This window comes from Daphnia pulex, chromosome 9, assembly GCF_021134715.1.
Source record: "Daphnia pulex isolate KAP4 chromosome 9, ASM2113471v1".
Lineage (NCBI taxonomy): Eukaryota > Metazoa > Arthropoda > Branchiopoda > Diplostraca > Daphniidae > Daphnia > Daphnia pulex.
In genome coordinates, this window is record NC_060025.1 from 5,915,490 (window position 1) to 5,924,260 (window position 8,771).

The 8,771-nt window shown below is 35.3% G+C and overlaps 1 long non-coding RNA gene across 1 annotated transcript; it reads right to left on the reverse strand.

Moving 5' to 3' along the window:
- Positions 1-287: 287 nt before the first annotated feature.
- LOC124202486 lies at positions 288-2,200 on the reverse strand. The gene is made up of 6 exons (XR_006878182.1): positions 1,827-2,200; positions 1,414-1,745; positions 963-1,349; positions 834-888; positions 553-687; positions 288-494 (listed from the first exon to the last, which is right to left on the reverse strand). It is a non-coding gene; the product is annotated as an uncharacterized LOC124202486 (long non-coding RNA).
- Positions 2,201-8,771: the final 6,571 nt, after the last annotated feature.

Genomic DNA, 8,771 nt, shown 5'->3' on the forward strand with positions numbered 1-8,771 from the left:
AGCTCCAAATATGTATTCAAACAAAAGAAATACAGTAGGACATCATTTATAGTTTAATTTAGTCCAAACGTCTTCAATGATTTTTCTGCCAAATTTCTCGTTGGCACACAACAACTGCCGCAGAAGATGTCATACAAACGAAGTCACTGGGCAGTACTGATTATTATCTTGCATTTGACTTAAATTGTTCACCACAAGCTAGAACGAAAAGAAAAGTTAATTGATATTGATACAATTTGATTTGATCTTACAACAAATTAGATAATCTTACATTAGATTTGCGATCAATTACTCCTCCTGAGGGGTTAGACGTTGATGATAAAACCGGACGTGGGATTCCACATTTCAATCTTTTCTGGCTGATGAAGCACTAGTAAAGCGTCCATGGCCTCCTGTGCCATGTCAGCCATATTAGGTTGATGAACCAGCGAGACTAGACCATTGATTAATTCTAGTGTAGAGCTCTGAATCTCATGTCCAGCTTTCCCTTGGTTCTAAATAATAACATACATGAAATATTTCTTACAATTAAGTTTAAATGAGACAAATTACGTTTAACATGAGCAGTGGATTAGCGTGAATCAATCGGACCATGGACAATAACAAGTTTTTGTAAGAATTACCCTCTTCCGACGCTTTCTCCTTGAAGTTCTTCAGTGGATTTACTTTTTCTTTTAGTGTCAAACTCTGTAAAAACGAAAAAAAAACATTAGTGAATATTGAATGATGCGAATTGATGAACGGCATGTATCTACATCGATTAGCAGTATTATAAAAAAAATTTTAATACACATGAAATTTGATACAACATTACAACATATTAAGCCGGTTACCTGGCATAACTGCACATATGTCCATGATGGATGAAAGAGTGGTTGTGTGATAATTCTACAGAAAAGATTTGTGAAATTTGAGTTTTATGAGCACGAAACCAAAAACCACTAAAAACGGGTAGAACTCACCTGTAGAGGGAAGCAACAAGGACATAGTGAAAAGTTGGTGGTGAATGTGGATTGAGGCATACTTTAAGAGCTTTGTTGTTGTGGGTATTTATGCGAAAACAAGACACGAAACAATGGGCTTGACACAACGGGAAAATGGCTTGCCTGGATTGAATAGCAACACCTGCCCAAGAAATAACGTCACATTGTGGCAATTTGGAATATTCTAGATTCACTTATTTTTAAGTCGTTGAGCACAGACTGAACAAGCGCAAACACTTTTTCCACCACTTTTTCTCACCGTTCAGCAATTTGATTAGTCGTATGGTATCTACATTTATATATTGAATGAGTTCGATGTCACTTAAGTCAGGATTCTCTTCGTTGGATGAACTTAATTCTTGCAGTCTATATTGAAAAGTCAAAGTGAAATGTTAATAGTTGTCATTTTAATTAATTAACTGTGTGCTACCTTGATGATATCCGACTGAAAACAGCATTGAAATTGTTGAGACTGAGAGCAAATAAATATTTTGAAGCTAGAGCTTTAAGCTGGTTAACCATTGGATTTTCATTTGGCAAATCTGCATCAATAGTTAAAACTTGATTATTATTAAATATTTTGTATTTCAAAGTTTGTTTACAAATAAATTGGCAGATTTCTCGCAGTAACAGTTTAACATTCATGGCTTCATCAAATCTTGTTGTATCTTTTGGTTGGCCACTTAGGCATTTCTCTAAAGTGTCTAATACAATTAGCAATGATTCATAATAATTTTTCTCATAGTCAGGACCATGTGTTCTCTGTTGGAAATAGACATCATAACATTAATTTCTTTGCTTGTTTCCTGAGCTTGGTGATACTTAGAAATCTGTCAAACTTACTGATTCATTGACCCTCTGTAAAATCTTTGTAATTCCTGATATCACAAGAGAAAATTTAAATTTGCTGATTTGGATGACACACTCCTTATTTTGTTCCACCATTTGACGTGCATGTCATGTGTGTGGTCCTGTTCGGTAGGGTAACTTGATGAAAAAGAAAAGAAATGTCAATATGGTCAATAAAGATGAAGTTAGATTTTGAATTGAATGTAAACAGATCCATTCTCAGCAGATTTCTCAACAGCAAAGAGAAAAGAAGAAATTTTCCCAAGTCCATGACAATAATAGCGAGGTACCTATGGCGTAAATTAAAAAAACTCGTCTTTTTATCTCGTAAAATTCTACTCTTTAAACACTCACAAAATCAAACAACGTAACACTTTTTCTTCATTCGTCTGTTCTTCACTCACTCAAGATGTTTTGACGCGGTTGCCAGGTTTACCGAAAAAGTTAACTCACAAAGAACAAACATAGATTCAGTTTCAAATATGTATTGAAACAAAGAAACACAGTAGAACATCGTTTGATTTAATGTAGTCCAAACGTCTTAAAGGATTTTGTAATTTTTGTAATCCGTGCATCTATTTTGGTGACAGAGTCAGTCAGAGTCAAGCTGATCTTTGAGAGAACTCTCCCGCATTGGAACGGGGTCTTTACGCTGCTTGTTTCCTATTTTTGTATTGAAAGACCAGGCAACATTTCTGCGCCCATCTTGGATAACTTTTATCATCTTCAATATTGTAATTGGGGTCTTCTCTGTTGATTCCATAATCAATTGAATTACTACTAATAAACAAAATAAAAGATTATACTAAGATGTAGCACATTATTAGTCATAAAATTCTGAAACGAACCAGCTAAGACGGCAACGAGATTTATCATGTGCCCATAAGCTGGACGGGCAACATTAAGCCTAACTTTCCATGTAATTCCTATAGCCAACGTTCCGGACAAAATCGAACTCCACAACTTTTTGGAAACTCCGCTTTCTGTATTGTAAGTTCTTAAGCGTTCGACGAATACTCCAACCTATTAGATAAAACAAGAAAAATGAGAAATTTGAAGTGGGGAAATAATTGAAAAGGGAAAAAATACCAGGCTGACGGAAAGCTCGACAATTCCAAGCGCCAAATCTAAGGCGACTAGTTCGGAATAATAATTCAAAGGCAGAGTTACGGAATCAGTGAAAGTCTTGGTAAAGTTGACTAAATTCCCTTCACAAATAACGGCATGGCGTGTTTTTTCGCCTTGCAAACTATTTAGCCCCTTTATAATCAGGTCTAATTTAGCAAACAGAAGTTTTTGGTAACTTGTCAAGTTTCCGTCTTCCAAACTCACCGACGGTTCTTTGGGTAAAGCCGAGGGTAAAGTTATATAAAGAAAAAAAAAATATAAAAAGCAATATGGAATATTGAACAATAATTGCTTACTTTTAACATTCAGGTCCAATAGAATGTTAACACCTATATCATCAAGATCACGATCGTTTAAATCAACGAAATATGATGACATACCCGAGTCGCCTGATATGTGAAAATGTTTTTTGATTTGGCAGCAGATTTGAGACCCTCTTGTTCACCTTTGGATTTTTCTTGACAAAAAATACAAATATTACAAGTACAATACAAGTATGATTAAAACACAGCCAACTAGAAGCAATCGAGGCAATCAAAAAAGGATTTAATTACCAATAAACTGAGAATCCTCGTTGTCTGCTTCTTTTGAGTCGCTACTATTAGCATTATGTCGCAGCCATTTGATTCTGAAAATTTTTGATCGGCAATATAGGAGTGGACGTGTTATCCAATCTCTTGCTCAAAGGTACATGATTAGGAGAAGCTAAGTCAACTTCATTTTTGTTTTTCCTCTTCTCCACTGGCTTTGGTGTTTCCTGGGCTGGTGGTTTTACGCTTCGGAGTATTCCCGAGTTGTAGTAGGTCTTTTAAATCATAATTGATTCCACCGGAGATAGATTAAAATATGGACGAGATCTCATTTTTCGAATCTTCAAATGATTCTAGGTGAAAATTGAAAAAAAATATATTTATTTTTTAAATATCTCAAGCTAATAATATACAATATAATATTTACTTGGGAAGTACACTTCTGTTAAAAAGTCGGAAATTTGAAGCTCGGTCCAGCTGGATTCCGGAAACCTTCTTTTTTTGAATGTTATTAAAATCCATTCCCAAAAATTGATTCCTCTAACCTTCAAATTGTCGTCGCTCATCCAGTTAGTCGGTATGGAAAAAAGACGGTCATGGGAACCACGAGCACTTGCTGTATGAATAGGACTGTTGACTATCAAAAAGAGTAGAGGGTCTTTGACATTCCCAGTGCCGTCTACGTTATAATATTTTCCTTCCCAGCGCACCATTTTTGAATTCTGCAACTACTTGTAAAAGGCTTTTTAGGTTCGTTTACAGTACACAAATCATATTTATCATATCATCTATTATATAAATAAAATTAAGTGGAGATCATTATAAAATTCAATGCAGTACTCAAATCGTTTGTTTGGTGCAGTATTAAATCGTTTACGCAAATAATACTACAACGATGCATGTGTCACTCAGCGGGAGGGAAAACCACTAATACTTCCCTGCTGTGTGTACACTCATGAGTGACTGCATGAGTGCATTAGTCGTGTAGTCTGCTGCTGTCAATTGATTCTGGTAATTTGGAATATTGTGGACGAAAAAAGTAATTAATCGGACATCTGATAGACCTAACTGGGATAGCATGGATAGCATTGTACGTCATTTGGCCACATTGTAAACCAGAAAAACGTGTTTGAAATAGGCTATCCTTTTAATAACCTGTGACATCATTCAATACAAAGACATTTGCATTTCAATAGCAATCTTTTTTCTTATTAGTTTTACAAAGAATTAATTCAGAAAATTAAAATATAATCGCAAAATTAGTCCTGACAACTGATTTAAAAAAACGGCCTGAAACCTTAATTTGCCCCACGACTACCATAAAGTTTCCATCTCGTTAACTAGTTATGATTATGACTAGAATATGCTTGGTATCAAATATTGGCAATTTTCAATAATTCAGAAGATATCAAAGGGGAATTGCTTACCTTATAAATAGGATGATGGTTGATACGCGGCCAGTTTACTGTAATTAATTTGTTCTTTAGATAGATTCTGAGAAAGTACTGAAGCCTAGCTGACATAGGCTAATAGCCCAGCTAGGCCTAATCACAACAAAATGTAGCAGGTGCATAAAAAAATTTAAAATTACCTCATAGGGGGTAGCACATTGTCACCATAATCAATTTGAGCAATCAATAGGAGCGGATAGAAGCATTATTCTTTATGTTTACAATTAATTACAAATATATTTATCGGACCTTATTTGACTTTTGACTATCAAGTAAATTCCGAAGAGTTCAATTTGTAACCTAATATTACGGTGAATATTTGACAGATCTAAAAACATTCCGTATTGTTTCTACGTTATTCTCAGTTTATTTGGTATTAATTGTAAATAAAATTGTGTCTTACGAAATATATCTTTATTTTAACTTTTTCTACGGTTACAGGTTATTTAGAAGTAAATTATAGCTAAACAAACAAGCTTCCACTGTGACAGGAACTTACTAACCGTTATAATTTAACTTAAGTTATAAATATGCCTCTTCCCTCTTTTCAAGCTTCTTGATGAAGAGGTCAACGCAATTTTGATTGCTAGTGGAAATAATAAGCGTCATCGAAAACGGAAACTCAGTAGCTTGATGCCTAATTATGAAACGAAAAAAGTTTACCAGGCCAATGGCGTGAAAATGGCGTTTCTCAACTCCAATGGGAGGTACTTATGGTTGAATGCCCATCACTACTCAGTATAGTTACAACATCTCTATTCGTGTCAACAACAATGAAGCCTGTGCATCACCATTAATTGAAACAGAAAATACCGAAGACATTTTCCAGCTAGAGCCAATTTCGGACGATGAACTAATGGATTTTGATATGCCGCTTGGAGACGATGACGAAGAGCTGATTGCAATGCAAGAGAACACAGAACAGAAATTGTCTTTGCTTACAATTCTTCGTCATTTTGCCACATACACCAATCAAAAACACAGTCATTTGACATATTTATTCAAATTACTGAAATATTACAAACCACCAGCAAATTATGATTGCCTGCCACGTACTGGACAAGAACTGTTGAAAATTGATGGTCGGGACTGGTTGAATGGCAGTAATAATACTAGAAGTTTGCCTAAACCTACGGAGTTGGAAGAAGGAGGAAAGTACATCCATTTTGGATTAGAAAGTGCATTAAACTGTGATTCTCCGGGTGTTTTGCACATATTTGGGACGAAAATCTCTTTCAGTTTGTCAGCATTTTCAGAGAAAATCCATCATTGTTACCGATTCCAGTCCGAGAAAAGGTATAAGCTAATATAAAAATCCATAAATACTGTATACGTCTGATGAAATAGTCTACACATTCTTATATTTTAGATTGAATCATATGACGACGATCTGAAGCTACAAACATGACTAAATATTCTTTCAGGTAGCAACCCAAAAGAACCGATTAGTTCTGCAATTCCGCATTTTCAGATTGATGTGTTCATTGATCCCGTGAAGGTATTTAAATCGTCTGAAGTTCCGTCTGTAACCCCCATCTTGGGTAGACTGTATTCTGTCCAACCATGTTCAAAATCTAAAGAAGGCATGTTTTGTTTTGAGAGACCAACACCATTTATTATCGGATTCTATCATGGGCGGGACAAACCACCAAATGTACATTCTTTTTTGCAACCAATAATGAATGAATTTGACAGACTCTGCCCTGACATTGACGATGTTATTCCTCTACGTTCTTTCACTGCCAGCCTAAGATGCGTTATAGCCGACAGCCCAATGAGAAGCTATTTAAAAGGTACCAAAGGCCATAGTGGTTATTGGACTTGTGACAGGTGCATCCAAAGGGGAGAAATGGTTAAAAAAATTATTATAATGGCATATGTAGATGCTCCTCTTCGTACTGATGATGATTTCCTAAGTTATCACACCAATGAATTTTCTATTGATGAACACGTCAAAGATGTAGAGAATCCAAGCCCTTTTGTCAAAATGGGATTTAATATGGTAACGGGCTTTGTAATTGATAGTATGCACACTATGATATCTGGGGCATTTTTCAGAAAACTTGATGGTTTCGCATCGAATCCTCTTGAGGGGAAATTGAGTTCAACTCAATTAGCACAAGTAGAAAAGCGATTGAAATTCTATCGCCATTGCCACCCGTACGAGTTTGATCGTTACGTTGGTTCATTTTCTCAATGCGGAAAGTATAAAGGACATGTCCTACGTCAATTTCTTTATTACTTATTGTACCCTGTTTTTGATGGGATTGTTGAAGAAGACGAACTAGAGCATATAATGCTTCTTCAATATGCAATGATGTTACTTGGTGCTTACAAAACTTCCACAAAAATAAACCCTTCTGATATAAAAAAGGCAGAACTTATTTTGAAGAGATATTCTTCGGAATTGACTGACCTGGGTATTCCTTGCAGATTTGTAAGTCACCAAATTATTCATTTACATGAAGATGTGACACATTTTGAGAACCCAGTAGAAGACAATAGTGCATTTGAGTTTGAATCATTTTTGAGTTTCTTTCGTAGAATAATTCGAAATGGATTTTTACTACCCGAACAAATTAGAAATAGACTAGTTGAGAAATCCAAATATCAGTTGGCCACTACTTCTTGTAGTCTTATTATCGACAACAAAATAAAACTTGATCTTGAAGCCTCAAAAAGGTTTTCCAGCAGTGATGATGACAGTCCAAAGTAATGGAATCATGGTGACAAATGGCCCAAAAGATTAATTTTCAAAAACTATTCTCTTTCTTATATATTTCCGAACAATGTTTGTTTGATCAAAAATAGATCAGCGGTTGTTTGTACCGACTTCGAGTTTCAAAACAATACGCTATTAGTAGTTGGACGGAAATGTATGAATCTGGATTGTGCTTTTCGCAAACCGTATGTTAGCACAGATTATTTCATTTATCGTGCTTCTGAGTTAAGTAAACAAAAAAAAGTTTGGCTGGTAAGTGATATTTCGGCAAAGTACTATGCTCTTCCATTAAATCCCATAGAATTCCCTAATATTTTTAATCCCAAACAACACTGGTATCTCAGTTCCCTTCTTCACACAATGAAAGTTTGATATTGGTTTTTGGTTTACAATAATACACAACATATAAAGTTAAATTTTGAGAGCGTTTTTCTTTAGTGACGCATTGCATTGGTAGAGGTTAATAATTTAGATAGCGCAATAAAGCTTCAAAATAAAATTAATAATCGGAATCACTATTCTAGATTATAGGACAGCACCGGTTTATTCCTGAAATAATATAAAAAATTAATGTTTCTTGATGGCAGTATGGTTAAGAAGCTTGAGTATAAAATAATTTTCTTGGGCTCGATACTCGGTTCGGTTTCTAGTGGCAGGACACCATCACACCAGACCACCATAGCAAAATAGCGTGGACCCTATTGACACGATAATTTTTCTTGTCAATAACACCATTTTCCAATGTCCACTTGGCGGTGCTACTTGTTGCGACTCATACAATTCAAACCGATTTCCATTATACTGTCTTGGCTTTTTATTATTATTTGACAGGTTCACAGATGGCGTTGATAACATAAACAATAGCGTGAAAAGCAAGCAAGCAAGCTAGAGTCTGGCAATAATTTAAGCAAACAAGGCGTTACATGCCATTTCATCATACTATTAGATACAGTGATTCAATTCGCTGTTCAACTTACTTTCATTCTCATCCATCTTCTACCCTTAACAGAACGAAGGGAATTCTTCTAATGCTCTTCATCAAAGCCCACTATTTAATTGTCAAGTAAACGTGATGTTGAAACGACTTACTAATCGAAATTTGATTCTT